This window comes from Schistocerca americana, chromosome X, assembly GCF_021461395.2.
Source record: "Schistocerca americana isolate TAMUIC-IGC-003095 chromosome X, iqSchAmer2.1, whole genome shotgun sequence".
Lineage (NCBI taxonomy): Eukaryota > Metazoa > Arthropoda > Insecta > Orthoptera > Acrididae > Schistocerca > Schistocerca americana.
The window spans coordinates 376,955,215-376,976,972 of record NC_060130.1 but is presented as its reverse complement, the minus strand read 5'-3'; positions in this window follow the sequence as shown (position 1 = coordinate 376,976,972).

Here is a 21,758-nt window from a genome sequence, read left to right as displayed (position 1 = left end):
TGTAAAACAATTTTTTTTCAAAAATGCAAGAAGAAAAATTTTAGCAGCAAGAGCATTACTTCAGAAAACTTAATTATGTTTATATGAGAATGTAAATGCCGTAACACGAAGCACATTAAAATTATTTACCTTTTCCTTTAGTGCTACATACTCATAAATGGCACTACAAGAAGAAAAAATTTGCCTAAATTTAATAAGTCATAAAATATGAAGCTAGTCGAAGAAGTACTCTACATAAAGTTACTTCTTTTGGAAAGATGCTGTTTTGTTAGGACACACAGTGAAAGGAAAGGAAGTACATTCTTTAATAAACTGAAGAGCGAAATTACATTGGTACGACAGTTGTGTACAGATTTATGGTGTGATTAATTATAGTCAATGATGTCAGTAGTAAGGGTTACAGACCAATGCCGTACTATAGAAAATTTCACTGCAGCACACATTACTGTAAAATTAAATAAAATTTAAAGTTCTCAATAGTATCACAGAAGACAGGACCCTTATTTATTGTGAGTCGTTTACCATCCGACCAAAGCACTGATTTCGATATCGGTTCTTCTATAGCCTTCATCGATCTCAATGAGAAGCATTTGGAATTCAGACTGTTGTTGATACAATATCGTAAGTAGTAGGTAGATGAGGTTCCGAGCGCAATTTTGATATAAAATTATATGAAAATTAATTAAATGGCTCAATTTATTACCTCCACCCCCACCCTCATCCCCACCTCTTGATGACTTCATGGACTTTCCTCAACCGACACTTGGGTCATCACCACCTCCCCATGCCTCCCCCTCCCCCATCTTCCCCATTGGTGGGGATTCCTAATTTTGGCAGGAATTTCAGGAATGGCCCCCAAGGCTTTACGGACCTTCCATCGCTGCCCTCACATGGGAATTGGAGGGAAATTCAAAGTGGCTGTTCTCTTTCTGGAAATTAAACATCAGTCCTTCTGGAAGGAAAACCCAAATGCAGCCCCCAACACAATTATACCACCAGAGGCGCTTGAAATCTCCAGTAGCCAATAGGAACCCAGCATCCAATCACATAGGGGATATAAGGTGAGCGCAGCAGCTCTGTAGCTGCAGTTGTAGCCTCCATGAAGTGCCAGCCGAGATCGTCCAGTGCTAAACAGCGCAGCAGCAACAGAATGTGAAGAACTCACAGAAGAGTAAGCACCCCTCGCTTAATGTTTGTATTTACTGTCGTGTGAGGAAGATGAAGTGTTTCTGCTGCTTTTGTGGCTTTTAACTGTTTTTCTTCTTTGCTCCTCAGTGAATGCGATGTCCTCCTGCCTGTCGGGGACGGCAGAAGCTACATTTCCCCACCGGTCGAGCCCCACACCCTGGGATCCTGTGGTCCACCTGGTCAGCTTGTTGGAGCAGGACAGTGAGCCGTTATTGTCGGTTGAAGACACCCAGTCAGCCCCTGACTCGCAGAAGTGCACCAGGGGTCCTAATCAGCATGACTCATATTGGTACTGGACCCCATTAAAAGCACCATCGCAGAATGTTCCAACGATACTGCATGGACAAAGTGAGGATGTAGTGGATGAGAAGATAGCAATTAAGCCCTTTGCACCACTACTGCTCACTTCTGTGTAATTTAACCGCTAGTGGTTCGAAGCATTTACATATTGGTGTGGAAGCATCTGCAGACAGACTGGCGTGTTGTGATAGAGATTGAGAGGGCAGCTAAATGTGTTATAGTGCGGTTTACAGGGGTACAGCCGGCCGGCGTGACCGTGCGGTTCTAGGCGCTTCAGTCTGGAACCGCGTGACCGCTACGGTCGCAGGTTCGAATCCTGCCTCGGGCATGGATGTGTGTGATGTCCTTAGGTTAGTTAGGTTTAATTAGTTCTAAGTTCTAGCGGACTGATGACCACAGATGTTAAGTCCCATAGTGCTCAGAACCATTTTTTGAACAGGGGTACAATGAGGTGAACTGTGTCGTGCAAAAACCTACATCGAGCGGCAGTTTACCGCCGAGTACCATCCGAGCCATCCCCCTCTAGATATTTACTTTGCTGCTCTAACTCTGTCCATTACAGCAGTATCAACATCGAAAGCATGTGGTTCTAGCCAGCAGCGGCATCTTCAACGGCCCTTTATCGCACAGCGGCGGTTGCAGAACCACAGCAGAGGCTATGAAATCTTCGGTGACTTCTTCAACTGCAACCTCGGCAGCAATACCATGGCAGAAGAATCCAGAACGACAAAGCTATGTACCTTCGCTTATAGCGAGTTTGTGTATGATTCGGTAGTTCAATCGTCAATAATAGACGTCGCTAAAATTAAGCAGTCGGCCAGTTTGTTTGGGTCCGAGAATACTAGAGAGCCGCTTACCCTGAAGTCGGAGCGAAGAAGCGTGATCGGCGATGAATTTAGCAGGACAAATAGTCCGAAATCAGGTAAGGGAGATGAATTTGGGGGAGACATGATGTCGCAATTAATGGAAATGATACGAGGATTGGGATTCAAAATTGATTCTGTTAAACCCGATGTGGGTGCCGTAAATTTAATAATTTATTTGATTCAGTCAGAAATAGCTTCGGTTGTGAAAGACGAAGTAGGTAAAATTACTAGGGGAATCGAGGAATTGATAGACGCAAAATTAAAAAAAACATTCGGGATGAAATGGGCAAAATTTCTGATGACGTTGGGACACTTGACTCTAAGGTAGATCAAGCGGAGAAAAATTTCAGTAATAAGGTGGAGATGCTACAGCCAGATCTAGGCGGCAACGTAAGAAATCGTATCAGTAAGCAAGATGCTCTAATGGCGCAGACGACAGAGGCTATTAGCAACTTATCCGTTCGAACAGGTAAAGGGGAGAGAGAAGTAGATAAAATATAAGAACAAGCAGAATCTGGCATTAAAATTTAAAATGGTGAAGTTAAAAAGCAAATCAATGAAATAAAACGCGAATTGATTTTTTAGCTGCACATCAAACCTCTACAGTGATGAGTGTTCCCTCGATGAACTCGGAAACGGTCAAATGTTTTGGAGACGACGGGAAATATCACACAGTAAATTTTCTAGCAGCATCCAGGGATGGTTTTATGAGGGGAATGTCCGACGAGACGAAGATAAAATTCGTGAAAAGACGTTTTGAAGGTGAGCCACAGTCGTGGGCAAATATAAACAGTGATACTTTCACTACCTATGAAATATCTGAAAGCAGTTTCTTGAACAAGTTCTGGAGTGAAGCGAAGCAGATGCGACTCCAGAGTGAGTTTATGAACGGGCTAGCAATTCAATACGGGACGGGTCGATGCAAGAATTTTGTAAACGTGAACTTGCGAAATTAATGCATGTGAAACGTCCATTGGGATTGCTTACTGAAATTACGACGTTGAAAATACGGTTACCAGAAAATTTCCAGTGGGGTCTAGTGCACAGCCCTAGCAACTCAATAGACAAATTTTTGGACTTTGTAGAAAAATTAGAATGGGCGTGGAAATTTAAACCGAAGAGTAAGCAGACAAATAGTATTCAGAGTGAAATCATAGCTACAGTCCGAGTAACTTCTATCAAAGACATCCGGGAAGTTATCAAAGGAACGCAAACAGTAGTTTTGATAAGGGAAACGGTAACAGGAACACAACCTATGATAAATTTCAAAGGAGTAATAGGAACGGATACTTTCGTGTCAAGGACCGACACCAAGAACGTAGATTTGAGGGACCGGCACCTGGCGAAATGTACCAGCGTGAAAGGAGATCGGGAATCAAAGTTTCGCTGTATCTCAAAACCGGAAATGGCAAAATAAACTCGCTATGAATAGGACGCGAGTAAACGAAATGCTATGGGTGTCAATAAATCGACAGAAAGGCGTCAGAATATTCAAATGAAATTAGTAAGAGATGAGAATCAAATACGTAAATTCTCAAATCAGATCGTACGTAAGACGCGTAATCCTAAGATTATGAAAGGTAACTATAAAATCGATGATGATGATTTATTGCTAAATGATTTGTTTTATGAATATGAGACGAAAGAGTGTGTGAATGTTAAAACACTGAAAGATTCTATGTGCCAAAAGGTGGCTGAGGTGGAGCTGAATTTGGTGGACTTAGATGGTATAGAAAATTGTAAAGAGGTATCGGCAGTAACGATTATTGTGTTGAAAGTGATGATGTTTCAAGGGGTATTGTGACGGCGAAAGTTGTTAATGAGATTAGTATGGGCGGCATAGCATTATTCTCATCAGCTGTTGATGAATTTGTGTGTGTATCGGTGGATACTGATGCATTATTTTTAAAGGAAGGTAGTGATGATGTTTCATATGCTGAAGTTACGAAAGTTGAAGCTGCTGGTATTGATACTTCAGAGGAAGAAATCTGTGCATATCTTTCTACTAATGGAGCTGAACCCGAAAATCTGGATGGAACTGCGGATCTTGAATGTTTTTTTGAGATTAAATGTGGATCTGAATTTGGTGTGCTACGGTATCTGAAATTAATGTAGCCCAGAAGCGTATAGAAGAGGAAAAGGTATTATGCGGAGTTTTAAATCAAAACACAGTGGAATTTAATGGTACTGTTGATTCTGATATTACACGACGCTGTACTATAATTTATGTGATGTACGGGCAGAGGATGGTGAAACTACACTCCTGTAAATTGAAATAAGAACATCGTGAATTCATTGTCCCAGGAAGGGGAAACTTTATTGACACATTCCTGGGGTCAGATACATCACATGATCACACTGATAGAACCACAGGCACATAGACACAGGCAACAGAGCATGCTCAATGTCGGCACTAGTACAGTGTATATCCACCTTTCGCAGCAATGCGGGCTGCTATTCTCCCATGGAGACGATCGTAGAGATGCTGGATGTAGTCCTGTGGAACGGCTTGCCATGCCATTTCCACCTGGCGCCTCAGTTGGACCAGCGTTCGTGCTGGACGTGCAGACCGCGTGAGACGACGCTTCATCCAGTCCCAAACATGCTCAATGGGGGACAGATCCGGAGACCTTGCTGGCCAGGGTAGTTGACTTACACCTTCTAGAGCACGTTGGGTGGCACGGGATACATGCGGACGTGCATTGTCCTGTTGGAACAGCAAGTTCCCTTGCCGGTCTAGGAATGGTAGAACGATGGGTTCGATGACGGTTTGGATGTACCGTGCACTATTCAGTGTCCCCTCGACGATCACCAGTGGTGTACGGCCAGTGTAGGAGATCGCTCCCCACACCATGATGCCGGGTGTTGGCCCTGTGTGCCTCGGTCGTATGCAGTCCTGATTGTGGCGCTCACCTGCACGGCGCCAAACACGCATACGACCATCATTGGCACCAAGGCAGAAGCGACTCTCATCGCTGAAGACGACACGTCTCCATTCGTCCCTCCATTCACGCCTGTCGCGACACCACTGGAGGCGGGCTGCACGATGTTGGGGCGTGAGCGGAAGACGGCCTAACGGTGTGCGGGACCGTAGCCCAGCTTCATGGAGACGGTTGCGAATGGTCCTCGCCGATACCCCAGGAGCAACAGTGTCCCTAATTTGCTGGGAAGTGGCGGTGCGGTCCCCTACGGCACTGCGTAGGATCCTACGGTCTTGGCGTGCATCCGTGTGTCGCTGCGGTCCGGTCCCAGGTCGACGGGCACGTGCACCTTCCGCCGACCACTGGCGACAACATCGATGTACTGTGGAGACCTCACGCCCCACGTGTTGAGCAATTCGGCGGTACGTCCACCCGGCCTCCCGCATGCCCACTATACGCCCTCGCTCAAAGTCCGTCAACTGCACATACGGTTCACGTCCACGCTGTCGCGGCATGCTACCAGTGTTAAAGACTGCGATGGAGCTCCGTATGCCCCGGCAAACTGGCTGACACTGACGGCGGCGGTGCACAAATGCTGCGCAGCTAGCGCCATTCGACGGCCAACACCGCGGTTCCTGGTGTGTCTGCTGTGCCGTGCGTGTGATCATTGCTTGTACAGCCCTCTCGCAGTGTCCGGAGCAAGTATGGTGGGTCTGACACACCGGTGTCAATGTGTTCTTTTTTCCATTTCCAGGAGTGTATGAACGGTTCTTATATTAGTGATTTGTCGATGGGGGTAAATGAGGTTTTATGTAGCGAGCTGTATGATGTATCAGCGGCTGTTCAAAGTGCTGTTTGTGAAAGTGTTTGTAATGACGTGGCAGGAAAAAGTAATGTTTTATTTCATGATAATGGTGCCGCCTGGTCGAATTTTGCACAGAGCACAACATAATCATAACTAACACTTGGTTTAAGAATCATGAAAGAAGGTTGTATACATGGAAGAACCCTGGAGATACTAAAAGGTATCAGATAGATTATATAATGGTAAGACAGAGATTTAGGAACCAGGTTTTAAATTGTAAGACATTTCCAGGGGCAGATGTGGACTCTGACCACAATCTATTGGTTATGACCTGTAGATTAAAACTGAAGAAACTGCAAAAAGGTGGGAATTTAAGGAGATGGGACCTGGATAAACTAAAAGAACCAGAGGTTGTACAGAGATTCAGGGAGAGCATAAGGGAGCAATTGACAGGGATGGGGGAAATAAATACAGTAGAAGAAGAATGGGTAGCTTTGAGGGATGAAGTAGTGAAGGCAGCAGAGGATCAAGTAGGTAAAAAGACGAGGGCTAGTAGAAATCCTTGGGTAACAGAAGAAATATTGAATTTACTTGATGAAAGGAGAAAATATAAAAATGCAGTAAGTGAAACAGGCAAAAAGGAATACAAACGTCTCAAAAATGAGATCGACAGGAAGTGCAAAATGGCTAAGCAGGGATGGCTAGAGGACAAATGTAAGGATGTAGAGGCTTACCTCACTAGGGGTAAGATAGATACCGCCTATAGGAAAATTAAAGAGACCTTTGGAGATAAGAGAACGACTTGTATGAATATCAAGAGCTCAGATGGAAACCCAGTTCTAAGCAAAGAAGGGAAAGCAGAAAGGTGGAAGGAGTATATAGAGGGTCTATACAAGGGCGATGTACTTGAGGACAATATTATGGAAATGGAAGAGGATGTAGATGAAGATGAAATGGGAGATATGATACTGCGTGAAGAGTTTGACATAGCACTGAAAGACCTGAGTCGAAACAAGGCCCCCGGAGTAGACAATATTCCATTGGAACTACTGACGGCCCTGGGAGAGCCAGTCCTGACAAAACTCTACCATCTGGTGAGCAAGATGTATGAAACAGGCGAAATACCCTCAGACTTCAAGAAGAATATAATAATTCCAATCCCAAAGAAAGCAGGTGTTGACAGATGTGAAAATTACCGAACTATCAGCTTAATAAGTCACAGCTGCAAAATACTAACATGAATTCTTTACAGACGAATGGAAAAACTAGTAGAAGCCAACCTCGGGGAAGATCAGTTTGGATTCCGTAGAAACACTGGAACACGTGAGGCAATACTGACCTTACGACTTATCTTAGAAGAAAGATTAAGGAAAGGCAAACCTACGTTTCTGGCATTTGTAGACTTAGAGAAAGCTTTTGACAATGTTGACTGGAATATTCTCTTTAAAATTCTAAAGGTGGCAGGGGTAAAATACAGGGAGCGAAAGGCTATTTACAATTTGTACAGAAACCAGATGGCAGTTATAAGAGTTGAGGGACATGAAAGGGAAGCAGTGGTTGGGAAGGGAGTAAGACAGGGTTGTAGCCTCTCCCCGATGTTGTTCAATCTGTATATTGAGCAAGCAGTAAAGGAAACAAAAGAAAAATTCGGAGTAGGTATTAAAATTCATGGAGAAGAAATAAAAACTTTGAGGTTCGCCGATGACATTGTAATTCTGTCACAGACAGCAAAGGACTTGGAAGAGCAGTTGAATGGAATGGACAGTGTCTTGAAAGGAGGATATAAGATGAACATCAACAAAAGCAAAACAAGGATAATGGAATGTAGTCTAATTAAGTCGGGTGATGCTGAGGGAGTTAGATTAGGAAATGAGGCACTTAAAGTAGTAAAGGAGTTTTGCCATTTGGGGAGCAAAATAACTGATGACGGTCGAAGTAGAGAGGATATAAAATGTAGGCTGGCAATGGCAAGGAAAGCGTTTCTGAAGAAGAGAAATTTGTTAACATCCAGTATTGATTTAAGTGTCAGGAAGTCATTTCTGAAAGTATTCGTATGGAGTGTAGCCATGTATGGAAGTGAAACGTGGACGATAAATAGTTTGGACAAGAAGAGAATAGAAGCTTTCGAAATGTGGTGCTACAGAAGAATGCTGAAGATTAGATGGGTAGATCACATAACTAATGAGGAAGTATTGAATAGGATTGAGGAGAAGAGAAGTTTGTGGCACAACTTGACCAGAAGAAGGGATCGGTTGGTAGGACATGTTCTGAGGCATCAAGGGATCACCAATTTAGTATTGGAGGGCAGCGTGGAGGGTAAAAATCGTAGAGGGAGACCAAGAGATGAATACACTAAGCAGATTCAGAAGGATGTAGGTTGCAGTACGTACTGGGAGATGAAAAAGATTGCACAGGATAGAGTAGCATGGAGAGCTGCATCAAACCAGTCTCAGGACTGAAGACCACAACAACAACAATGGTGTTGTAGCTACTAATGTTGATAATGTTAAGGGAGAACACTGTGAGTTTGATTATAATGTAGAAAGTGATATTGGGACAGAATGGTATCTTAAGGAGGAATGTGATTTTACTGTAACTGATTGGCGATGGTAAGGTAGAACATTACGATATCGATGATCCCATTTGTGGACTCGAGAGAAGTTTAAGACAGTGAGAGGTCTAGACGGGAAAAAAATAAAGTTGGCTGCAGAAAGGAAGAAACGGAATGATGGGTGGGACAAACCAATTAATTACAAAATAGGAGACAAACCTAGAATGTACGAAATAAAAGTCCAGTGAAGCGGATGAAGAAATATGAAAGTTGTTTGACCTCTACTATGGGCCATTTGCAGTGGCAGAACGCCCGCACCCTAATGACTATCGACTCAAATACCTTGTATCAGAAAAACTTCTAGGATTTAGAAATGTGACAGAATTGAGACTACATTGAGAAGAAAAAAATAGGTTAAGAAATAAGTGTATTTTTGTTTAGATTATAAGATTGTTTGGAGGGGTAATTTGCAGTGTTTTATTTCACGATTAATTTTAACTTGTTTGTTGTTGTGTCACATAACGATTTCTTTTTGGCACAAGTTGCATGCAGTTATAAAGAGATAGTTTAGATTCATATTTGGGTGCGAGGAGGTAGGATAACTCAATTATTTGGTGAATGGTATCAAGTCAAAAATCAGTGCACAGTATGCATATAAATTAGGTTTCTGGGGGTATAAAAGGGATTTATTAAAGTGTATGGGTTAGGCTTAAGATTTTGGATGGTTTTATGTTTGTTGTAATTTCCAAATAATAAGTTACGGTCACACAAATTTGGGTGCATGGAGGTCAGAGAAATTTGGAAAATGGTAATTAATAGTGCATACCTAGGAAGACACATTTATGTTTACCTACTTATCTGAGAGTATTTTGGGGAAATAATTTATTGTTCTATGGAGGAACGATTTGTGTACGCAGTTTCACTGCACGCAATTAGACGAGGGGTGAGATTTGTTCACATTTGTTGTGCCCATGAAATCGATTGGGAATCTGTCACGAGGTGCATGTCTGTAGTTGGACTTGAATTACGTGACAGAATCACTGAAGAATTTACGAGCATCTTGCAAACGCTGTAAATCTATCGTTTACTGTGTGGTTTCGATCTGTTTGTATCAATTCCACTGGGTTAAGTGTTCAGAGCAGATCTTGGGTGGTTTTGGAAAGTGTTTGTTTTCTGGTAACTACACCCGCTACACCCGATTCGAATTTCAACAGATTTGTTCCTGAAAAATGTTGGCGACGGAATGCAGAGCCATGCAGAATTTCGGCGGGGTACTCGGCTCTGAATCTGTGGAGCGCCGCTGGAGACTTCGTTGTGAAAGTGAGCACAGTGGCGCTGATATTTCTGCGGTATTTCTGTATACAGTCGATTTTGATAAATGTACAGTTTTATTTGGCATTTAATTAACATGCCGTAATTCATAATTTATGTTAGATATGTGTTTCTTTAAATTTAAAGCATGCTGCATCAACATTACTGCAAATAATTATACTATTGATCTGGCGCATAGGGTATTTGTGTCATTGAATTATGAGTTTGTGTCTTGTAAATAAGGGTGCTACTTCATAACATATATGGCACGCCAACATGTTATGAAGTGGAGGTGTGAAAGTTAACGAGCATTTCGATCTCATTTAAGTATATGGCCAAAAGAATCTGCCTTCAGGAACTGTGAAACGAACCCTGTCGTCCAGGACCATGTGCCACAAAGAGCGCAAATTCGCCACGAGACTGATAAATTCACAGGCGTCTATTGTGCTTAATGAGGCCTAAGCGCTGTAGTGTGCGAGTGAGACAGACGAGAACCTACGTCATACAGAAACCCCGTAGAAGCTGTTTGTGGCCAGGGAGACGTATCAGTGTTAAATATGGCGGACCTAAGGTGGGCCATAAAGGGAAACATTTATGAAAACTATTTTATGCTGTAGTAATTCAGGGAATGAAGCCATAGTAATTTTAATCAACCATCCTTCATAAACTTTCGTGGTGATCCCAATAAAACTTGAATATTGATCACACCTATAATAGCTAAGTATTTACTGTTAAAGTGATATTAACAAGTTTTTTAACAAAGACCTGAATGCTAAAATCTGAACGCTTTGGTCGGTCTTAACGATCGACATTTAATATAGAAGCGCATCATTAAAATGACAAATGTTGTATATATCAACTCTGTAACTTTATTTGTTAGAAAGATATAGTAAATTTAAATTATCAGTATTTTCAGTTAAGCATCAGATCATAATTTCTTCCACACAAAACACTCCGAACGATGACAGCATGACGCATTATTTAATCATTAGGTAACAGAATATTTGTTGTAATGTTTAGTGCTTAATAGTTACTTTTGTTCTCTCTTTATTTGTCAGAAAGCACAGTGGTGCAATGCTACTGGCCGTGACATTCAAAGCTAAGAAGATAATTGTACTGGTTTTATGTTAAAGAATTTAACGCTTATTATCTAATTGATATTATTGTTACTTTATTTAGAACATGAAAGTGGTAAAGCTTTGATTATTTAAATACGTTAAAATGTAAAATAATGTAGAATAAGCTGTAGCCAATCAGATGGATGGCTTCAGGAAAGGGAACTGCCCTAGTCAGCTGAGCGAGGATGTCTGGAGCGCGGGAAACGCTGCCGGGGACTGGCAGAGAGAGAATTCGGATTGAGATGCGAAAGCAGACTATCGGTCTTTGGGTAGCTAGGAAGTGGAACGACTTAGAAAATTTCGCGTTGTGTGGTACCGCGGGACTCAGTCTCTGAGCGGTGAGCAGCCGCGCGCCTTGTGTGAAGTCTAACTTTCCGCGTAGTTAACGAGGTGGAGTATTGGACTTGTAATTGTGAATGATCGAACTGAGTCAAATGGATATGAACTCGAGTGTAATAGTAATTCTAAATACGACCACTTTCGCTATTAGTTTGCTTTCTGAATAAACAATACACTAACCAAATCGGAACTACGTGACCTACATCATTTATGGGTGGTCAATTTAGTCCACTATATTATTATTACTGTTGTTATAGGTTATATTAACGTTGTACATTTTCGCAAACTTGCGATCAGCCAGACAATTTAACCAAAGGGTCACAAATGTCTAACTTATGGCGTGTAATGTGACACGTGTGGTTCAGCCTCTAGACGAGCCAAGACATTTCGACGAAGAGGAACCGCACTTGAGTTCGAAAATCTTTGGGATGTTAGCTTGCAGTCACCATATGGCTGTTGGTGTATTTTATCTGAGTCAGACATATGGTAAAATCCCAAAACAGCTGGTGAGAGATAATGCAAAACCTAATAATAGCATTCAAACAGGCAGTCTGAATTTAAAAGACATTTACCAGCCCCTTGTAGGAACCGGTGTGTCGTTCAATGATTCTGTAAAGATATGTACAGATTGCTGAAATCACTCACAGTAGGGGTTTCTCATTATTGACAGAACAAGAGAACTGAATGATGGCAGGTACAGACGGAACTTCCAGGACCCATGGGAAAAGGTGAGTACATCGATATACGGATCACTATGGATAAGTTCGCGCGCAGGGCGGGAGCTCAACCTCATAACCTCATGGTATAGGTGTGAATAGAAAAACATTCGCCTGTACATAGACGCGAAAGTTCAAAATCTCGAACCTAAAGTTGGAGGTTCGCACAATGAACTAGAGACTTATTTCTATACCATTCAGAGACTGAACAATATACTGAACGATCGGCTCAATACAATCAAAAAGAAAGTAAACGAATTAATTGAAGGGGAAATAACTGTTACTGAGAAAGGGACGTTGGATCAGTGGGTTAACACAATTGGAAAGGAAGAAGGCGACTTAGCTGAAGGGAAATCAGCTGTTTCAGGGGAAGGGGCAGCAGCATAAGAGGAACAGGAGCGGATATACAGTGTGGGCCATTGATCGTGACCGGGCCAGATATCTCACGAAATAAGCGTCAAACGAAAAAACTACAAAGAACGAAACTTGTCTGGCTTGAAGGGGGAAACCAGATGGCGCTATGGTTGGCCTGCTAGATGGCGCTGCCATAGGTCAAACGGATATCAATGCCGTTTTTTTAAATAGGAACCCCCATATTTTATTACATATTCGTGTAGTACGTAAACAAATATGAATGTTTTAGTTGGACCACGTTTTTCGCTTTATGATAGATGGCACTGTAATAGTCACAAACATATGGCTCACAATTTTAGCCGAACAGTTGATAACAGGTGGGTTTTTTAAATTAAAATACAGAACGTAGGTACATTTGAACATTTTATTTCGGTTCTTCCAATGTGATACATTTACCTTTGTGAACTTATCATTTCTGAGAACGCATGCTGTTACAGCATGATTACCTGTAAATACCACATTAATGCAATAAATGCTCAAAATGATGTCCGTCAATCTGAATGCATTGGGCAATACGTATAACGACATTCCTCTCAACAGCGAGTAGTTCGCCTTCCGTAATGTTCCCACATGCATTGACAATGCGCTGACGCATGTTGTCAGGCGTTGTCGGTGGATCACGATAGCAAATATCCTTCAACTTTCCCCACAGAAAGAAATCCGAGGACGTCAGATCCGGTGAACGTGCGGTCTATGGTATGGTGCTTCGGCGACCAATACACCTGTCATGAAATATGCTATTCAATACCGCTTCAACCGCACGCGAGCTATGTGCCGGACATCCATCATGTTGGAAGTACATCGCCATTCTTTCATGCATTGAAACATCTTGTAGTAACATCGGTAGAACATGACGTAGGAAATCAGAACACATTGCACCATTTACATTGCCATTGATAAAATGAGGGCCAATTATCCCTCCTCCCATAATGCCGCACCATACATTAACGCGGCAAGGTCGTTGATGTTCCACTTGTCGCAGCCATCGAGGAATTTCCGTTGCCCAATAGTGCATATTATGCCGGTTTACGTTACCGCTGTTGGTGAATGACGCTTCGTCGCTAAATAGAACACGTGCAAAAAATCTGTCATCGCCCTGTAATTTCTCTTGTGCCCAGTGGCAGAACTGTACACAAATTTCAAAGTCGTCGCCATGCAATTCCTGGTGCATAGAAATATGGTACGGGTGCAATCGATGTTGATGGAACATTCTCAACACCGACGTTTTTGAGATTCCCGATTTTCGCGCAGTTTGTCTGCTACTGATTTGTGGATTAACCACGACAGCAGCTAAAACACCTACTTGGGTATCATCTTTTGTAACAGGTCGTGGTTGACGTTTCACATGTGGCTGAACAGTTCCTGTTTCCTTAAATAACGTAACTATCCGCGCGAACGCTCCGGACACTTGGATGATGTCGTCCAGGATACCGAGCAGCATACATATCACACGCCCGTTGGGTATTTTGATCACAATAACCATACATAAACACGATATCGACCTTTTCCGCAATTGGTAAACGGTCCACTTCAACACGGGTTGTGTATCACGAAGCAAATACCGTCCGCACTGACGGAATGCTACGTGATACTACGAATCTATACGTTAGTGACTATTACAGCGCCATCTATCACGAAGCGAAAAAAGTGGTCCAACTAAAACATTCATATCCGTTTTGACCTATGGCAGCGCCATCTAGCGGGCCAACCATAGTGCCATTTGGTTTTCCCCTTCAAGATAGACGAGTTTCGTTCTTTGTAGTTTTTTCGTTTGACGCTAATTTCTTGAGATATTTGGCCCGGTCGCTATCAATGGAGCACCCTGCATAAAGCCTCACTCTGCACAGAAGTCCGGTTAGCACACAACGGGTGTCGACTAAGTACACACATCAAAAAAATTTTGTATCGCCTCGATTCCGAGAGTTCCAGAACCTGTGCAGAAAATTGGAATAGAGATCAACATAAATTTCAGTTCGGACCTTTTATTGCTCATGAAAACCACACGTTGCGTGTTGTACCACCATACAGCGAGACCTTTAGAGGTGGTGACCCAGACTGCTGTACACACCGGACGCACCGGTACCTCTATTACCCAGTAGCACGTGCTCTTTTATTGAAGCATGCCTGTATTCGTCATGGCATGCTATCCACTGCCGATGTGGTAGCACTATCGGTCGGACGATGGCATTCACGTATCGTACAGCCGTTACGGCGCCTTCCATGACCACCAGCGACGTACGTCGGCCCCACATAACGCCACCCCAAAACAGCAGGTACCTCTTGCTGAACTTGCTGGCCAGTGTGTCTAAGGCGTTCAACCTGACCGGCCGTCTCCAAACACGTCTCCGACGATTGTCTGGTTGAAGGCATATGCGACACTCGGTGAAGAGAACGTGGTGCCAGTTCTGAGCGGTCCATTCGGCATTGTGTCTGCCCATCTGTACCGCCTGCATGGATTCATTGCTACAAAGATTGACCTTGTCATGGACGTCGGGAGTGAAGTTGCGCATCATGCAGCCTATTGCGCACAGTCTGAGTCGCAACATGACGTCCTGTGGCGGTACGGAAAGCATTATTCAACATGGTGGTGTTGCTGTCAATGTTCCTCCGAACCATAATCCGTAGGTAGCGGTCATCCACTATAGTAGTAACCCTTGGGCGGCCTGAGCGAGGCACGTCATCCACAGTTCCTGTCTCTCTGTATCTCCTCCATGTCCGAACAACGTCGCTTTGGTTCACTCCGAAACGCCTGGACACTTCCCTTGTTGAGAGCCCTTGCAGGCACAAAGTAACAATGCGGACGCGATCGAACCGTGGTATTGACTGTCTAGGCATGGTTCAACTATAAACACGAACCGTGTACCTCCTTCCTAGTGGAATGAGTGGAACTGATCGGCTGTCGGACCCCCTCCGTCTAATAGGAACTGCTCATGCATGGTTGTTTACATCTTTGGGGGGGGGGGGGGAGGGGGAGGGGCTTAGTGACATCTGTGAACAGTCAAAAGGACTGTGTCTGTGATACAATATCCACAGTCAACGTCTATCTTCAGGAGTTCTGGGAACCGGGGTGATGCAAAACTTCTTTGATGTGTGTATAAAGTGATAGAGGCACGGAAGGATGTTCGAGAGAGATTACGGTTGCTGAGCTTAGGACATTTGAAGGGGGAGCAGACACTGGGAGTAATCGTTAAACCAGTTACTCAATCTCTCGATGAACTCTCAGCAAAATTCCACAACGACGTTGATGACGCTATTGCCGGTTTCATTAAGCGTCAAAGCGACGAAAGGTTAGACAAAACATTCCTTGTCAGTGGTGAAAAACTATACATGCTGGGCATGCAGGCTATAACTATAACTAAAAACACAGTACACATGGGCGATAGACAGTTTCAAAGAGCACCCGGTCTACTGAACCACATTTCCCACTAAAACCGTAAATTATTCGCCCAAAGATCTGGAAATGTATCTTGTAATATCAATTTTAAGTTATCTACATAACAATGCAAAAAGCCTAAGCTACGTGAAATACATATCGGTTGTAAACCTATATTGGATAGTAAAAAAGTAACAATGGTGATGGTATTGACATTCAGCATAAAGGAGTGAGCAATCGATTCCCGCAGTATATGCTGGGTGTAAATTTTAAGTTGACACACCAGAATAACTCGAAAAATAAGCTTTACACATAAAAACGTGTAGAATCCAAAGTTGATTATTTTCGAGGGAGACATCTGGTGGTACCAAAATTAGCCCACATCCCTGGGTGTAGGGCGGGAGGCAGCTTTAAAATTTCAAATGGGATCCCCAATTTTGTATTGCAGAATCAGATTCTACATAAAAAACTACGTACATTTTGTCTTAAACATTTGTTTTGGTTCTGGGTAGTTGGCGCTGTAATTCAAGAAAATCCATGTTCTCATTTTTGCGTGGAAAGTGGTTACGGATAAATAAAAAATGAGTTCACTCGTTAGTAAGTAGGATGTTTGATTAGTTAGTTAGCTAGTCAGATGATTTGTTTGATAATTAAAAGTTGTGTGGCTTCATGACCAGGAAACAAACAAAACTTCTCCGAATCTGCGGAAAAAATTAATACAGTATTTGGGTCAACATTTGTATAATTCCCTCTCTCAAAACCCACCCTATGGGGAGAAAGGGAGAGTTTTAGTTTTAGCGAATCAAAATTTGCGAAGTAAATAAGTATTTTTTATTCATCCGCACCCATTTTCGCCGCAAAAATTAGAAAACCGATTTTCTTGAATTATAGCGCCAACTACCAAGAATCAAAACAAATGTTTAAGACAAAATGTACGTACTTTTTCATGTAGAATCTGACTCTGCAATAAAAAATGGGGTTCCCCATTGAAATTTTAAAGTTGTCTCCGGCCCCACCCCCCTGGGGGCTGGGGTGGCGGGCTAATTCTTGCGCCCGCAGATGTCCCCTTTGAAAACATTTTTTCGTGTGAAGCTTATTTTTCGATTTTTCGAGCTATTCTGGCTTTTCAATTTAAAATTTACACCCGGTATATTACGACGACGTCAGTGACTTAATACATTGGCTACGACTGCTCATGGCATCACCTGTCGCTGGTAATACAGCTCATTCGAATGAGGCTGTTTCATTAATTGCAGAGCTTAGAGGAAGAGGTATCATCGAATAGGCATGGATACTACAGTTCGATAAATACACAAACCAGCACACAAAACATACGCTCGAACACACGTTATAATTAAAGGCTTTAACGATGGACAGATGGATCTTGTCGACTGAGGGAGTATTCACATGTGAATAACGGATTCAAATATATTTTTAATACTTATTCTAAATTTACCTGGGCATTACCCGTGAAAGTGAAAACAGGAAAGGATTGCTGCAGACGGGGACGAATCGAAGCCCAGACATTCCTCAAAAGCTCACAGCTGTGAGTTTTACGATAGATATATCAAGACTATGCTGTTGCAGTGTGGAATACATCACTATTCGACCTTCACCTACCTGAAGGCGAATATCGTGTAACGTCTGAAGAACAGTGAAAACCCAAATGTGGATGCGATTCAATCTTAGTGGCTCCCGCAAATGGACTGAAATCCCCTCGCAAATAATTGGACATATAATCGAACAAAACATCGCACAATAAAAATGAGACCAATCGATGTTCATGACAGTAGACCTCTAAATACAGTATACAAAGGTAAAACAATGTTGGATCCAAGCAAAGAGCCATTTAATGTAGGTGATTTTCTACGTATTTCAAAACACAAGGCAGCATATGAGAAGTCATAAATGCCAAACCGGTCAACCGAGGTATTTACTATTTCCAAAGTGCAGAGAACGAATCCCAAATGGTTCAAATGCCTCTGAGAACTATGGGACTTAACATCTGACGTCATCAGCCCCCTAGAACTTAGAAATACTTAAACCTAACTAACATAAGGACATCACACACATCCATGTCCTCTGCAGGATTCGAACCTGCGACCGTAGAGGTCGCGTGGGTCCAGACTGAAGCGCCTAGAAGCGCTCGGCCACACCGGCCGGCTGACGAATGCCAGAACTTACCTATTAAAGGACAGGAGTGGGACTGAGACTGCAGAATGCTTTTACACAGAAGAGTTCGAAACCAGATGTGTATCTCGTCGAGGGAATAGAGCGTTAGGTGGGTAGTTTGATTTTTCCGCATCACAAAACAGCTGGCTCGACGCTAACGATTAGTTATATAAGAGGGTGTGCAGATCACAACCACCTCACTAGCATAACACGCGTGATAGGAGACGCTAATGCTGGTATAACTAGTGTGGACGTGGAATAAAACTTGAAAAACGGTTGGCACGCCGTGGTAAGAGGATAAATCTGCTCGACGGAGCGTGAATGGAATACAGATTCGCACACGCAGCAAATAAGTATTGTCACTCCACCGATCGAATTTTAGCTGATAACGTACTGTCGACAATGAGGCCATTAGAGACGGAGCACAAGCTCGTATCGGTGAAGGATGTGGAAGGAAATCATATGTGCCCTTTCAAAGGAACCATCCTGGCATTTGCCTGAACGACTTAGGGAGATCACGGAAAACCTAAATGAGGATGGCCAGATGCAAGCTTGAACCGTTGTCCTACCGAATGCAAGTCCACTGTGCTAATCACAGCGCCACCTCACTCGGTCTGTTTGATGACTTTTTGGGTATAATGACTCTATTCAATAATGCCATCACTCAATTGCTGACTGATAAACTCCTCCAATATTGGCTGCAACTGGTGAGGTAATCTGTATGGTTTATTACAACACAGGAGGTCTGTCCGCAGTCAGGACTGTGTGGCATTTTTTGGATGTTGGCAGGAATGGTCCACTAACACTGAACAAATAAATTCACGAATTTTACCAATAGCTTCTCCGTAACTAGCCCATCTTCCCCTTTCAGTTACTGAATTTTTATGCAGGTGTATTGACGGTTTGTTCATGGCAGAGTCCATACATGACCTGTCCAAATTCTTCCAGTAAAAAACAATTCTTAGGCACCAAAATTGTCTACACTAACAGGAACCGTATGTTCTCCGTCCACACCCTCTACCAGTGACTCCACCATGTGCAAGATATTATTTGGTACGTCTGTACCTGTGCCCATTTAGAGTAATTTCCCTTTGTCTTTTGGCACTTTATTATGTGAACTGAGTGCTAATGATTGAGTAGGCAGGTTCTTTTGTTCTAGCCTCTTGAGAGGAGAACCTTGCAACAGAGTAACACTGGAAGCAGTTTCTCCCTATCAGAGTAGTGTTCCACTGAGTTCAACAGTGTGCTGAGAAAAATTAATTCTTGCATGATGTTAATTTAAGAAATCCAACCATAAAAAATTGTGCAGCACCCCTCACCCACATGGGGCAAAACTACCACATTTTCTCTGAAACGCTTTCCTTCACCGTGAAAACTAAATGTCACCAGGCCCAGTAATGCCGTATAATTATCTGTTATTCCACATAACCTGCAACGTGAAGAAATTAGTCTCCTCCTTCCAAGGAGGTCCACACTCACCATAGATACGTGCGCCCCTGTGTCTGACAACAGCTTACATTCTGTATCATTTATCACATCAACTATGCAACATTCTATCTCTGCTCACGGCTTGAGCATTGAAATTTATTGGAAATGAAATCCCACTGATTTGGAGACCCCTTTGATGTTTAACGGCCATTCACTACGTCTCTGATCACTTCGCTTCTTAGTCCTACTGTCTTCGTCGTGATGTCCAACGAGTCTGCACTTATGGAACTGGGGCTGGCGATATTGGTTCAGAATATTGCCTGTGCACCCACATCCACAGCATTTTATGTCTGTAGAAAAAACATCTCATTTTTCCTGCATTTACGTCACTGTGTCTTCCACTTCTAGCTGCGTACATACCCTGATTACGGCGGACGAATACTTTGGGTCTGCCGTTCACTCTCTTCTAGATATGTCAGGCGGAAGCCCCTTCGAAAAGCATCCCATACTCTATTATAAGCCTCTCGCAGGATTACTCTGTCTACCTCATCACTTCCCGTTAACTGGTAAGTTTGAGCATTTAATTTTCTGATCCAATCTAAAAAAATCTCTACTGATATTTCGATTTTGGGATACTCCACTGAACTGCTACATAAGGATACTAGTAGTATTTTGTTTCGATAGCAACGTAAATACCCACCTATCAGAGGCGTTTCCAAATTCCTTGTAGTACATCACATACGTTTTCACTTCACCTACTAAGCGTAGTCTGACAATCTGTAATAGTATTTTGTCTTTCCAGATGCCTAGTCTTGCGGCTGCTTCCAAGTCTCCTACAAAAACCTACAATGCTGCTCTGTCTTTCTCGAAAAATGGATAGTTAAACTAGCAACAGTTGAATCTAACAGAAGTGCGGCTACATTGGACGGAGATCTCACTTCTTTTGCTGCAGCTACTTTATTTTTCATATGTATGTATTCTGCTTGCATCTGGGCTACGTCGTCCACCAGAGATTGAATTTCCTCATGGAAGGGTGCTGCTCATGTTGCGGCGGCGGGGTTCCTTTCGCCCATTACGTGCACCTACCTGTGAACTCGCAGCAGATCGCTGGTAGGAAAGCCGAGCAGAAATCTACCGCACTGTAACTCGCACCAGGCTCCATACAACGTAACTATTTCACGAAACGGGAAAACGTCTTAATCTTGAATGAAAGGTGGAAATACTGGCAAAACCTCGGTATATTCTGAACCTCGATAATTTACGTATTAACTGCCAAACCTGTGCTATTCTTAACACATTCACGCACAAACACTTTCATTCACGTTAGCAAGTTTGTGGTAACGTATTTACCGAAATCTGAACAGCTACTAAACATGGATTGTTTTAAATGAAAATGCTCGCCATACTATTAAGTTTATCTGTGTCTAATGCACTCAAGTTTTTAGTCACAGATGTGCTCAATATTGCACACGGAATTATTGTCTTTTCTCATAAACAGAATTACTTTAAAAATCCGTAATTTCTAAAAAAACACACCGGAATAAATATGCCTTTACTTTAAAACACTTTTGAAACATGTAGCACAACTAAATCCAGCAAATTATAGCTTCCTTCGGAGTTTATAGTACACACGACCGTATCATTGAAAGGCTGGGCTCTGACTTCTTACACTGCTGTAAGCATTCTCTGTCTCCAAGAGAAAAGACGCGCGAAGAATACAACGTTCTGATTGGTCAGTTTTCTTTAAGGCCAGTAGAAAAACATTATTCTCCCACGTAAGTCAGCATTTTTCATGACTAACAAATTAACAAATAACACACTTTCTAACTGTACTTTTTCCCGAAATAAGTATTTAACATTCTGATATATTGTTTATACTTTACGTTATTAACTATTTTCATTTTCAATCGAATTAGCTTCCCTTTTACCATAAAATTACTTAACATACTATGATACATAATTCCCCGTCGGCAGCATTCACACTGTCTTGAAACTTTCTCACACTAGTTCGTACAGCGTTCATCAGTAGAACAATGATCTACATAGTTACTTTAGACCACATTCACTCTACTAAAAGCGTATACAAAACTATACAAACATAAATAAACAAAAAATCCTTCAACAAATAAATATAACAATTCACGAAAACATTCTCTTCACCTGAAACTTCCTGGCAGATTAAAACTGTGTGACGGACCGAGACTCGAACTCGGGACCTTTGCCTTTCGCTGGAAAGTGCTCTCTTCACATGTTTCT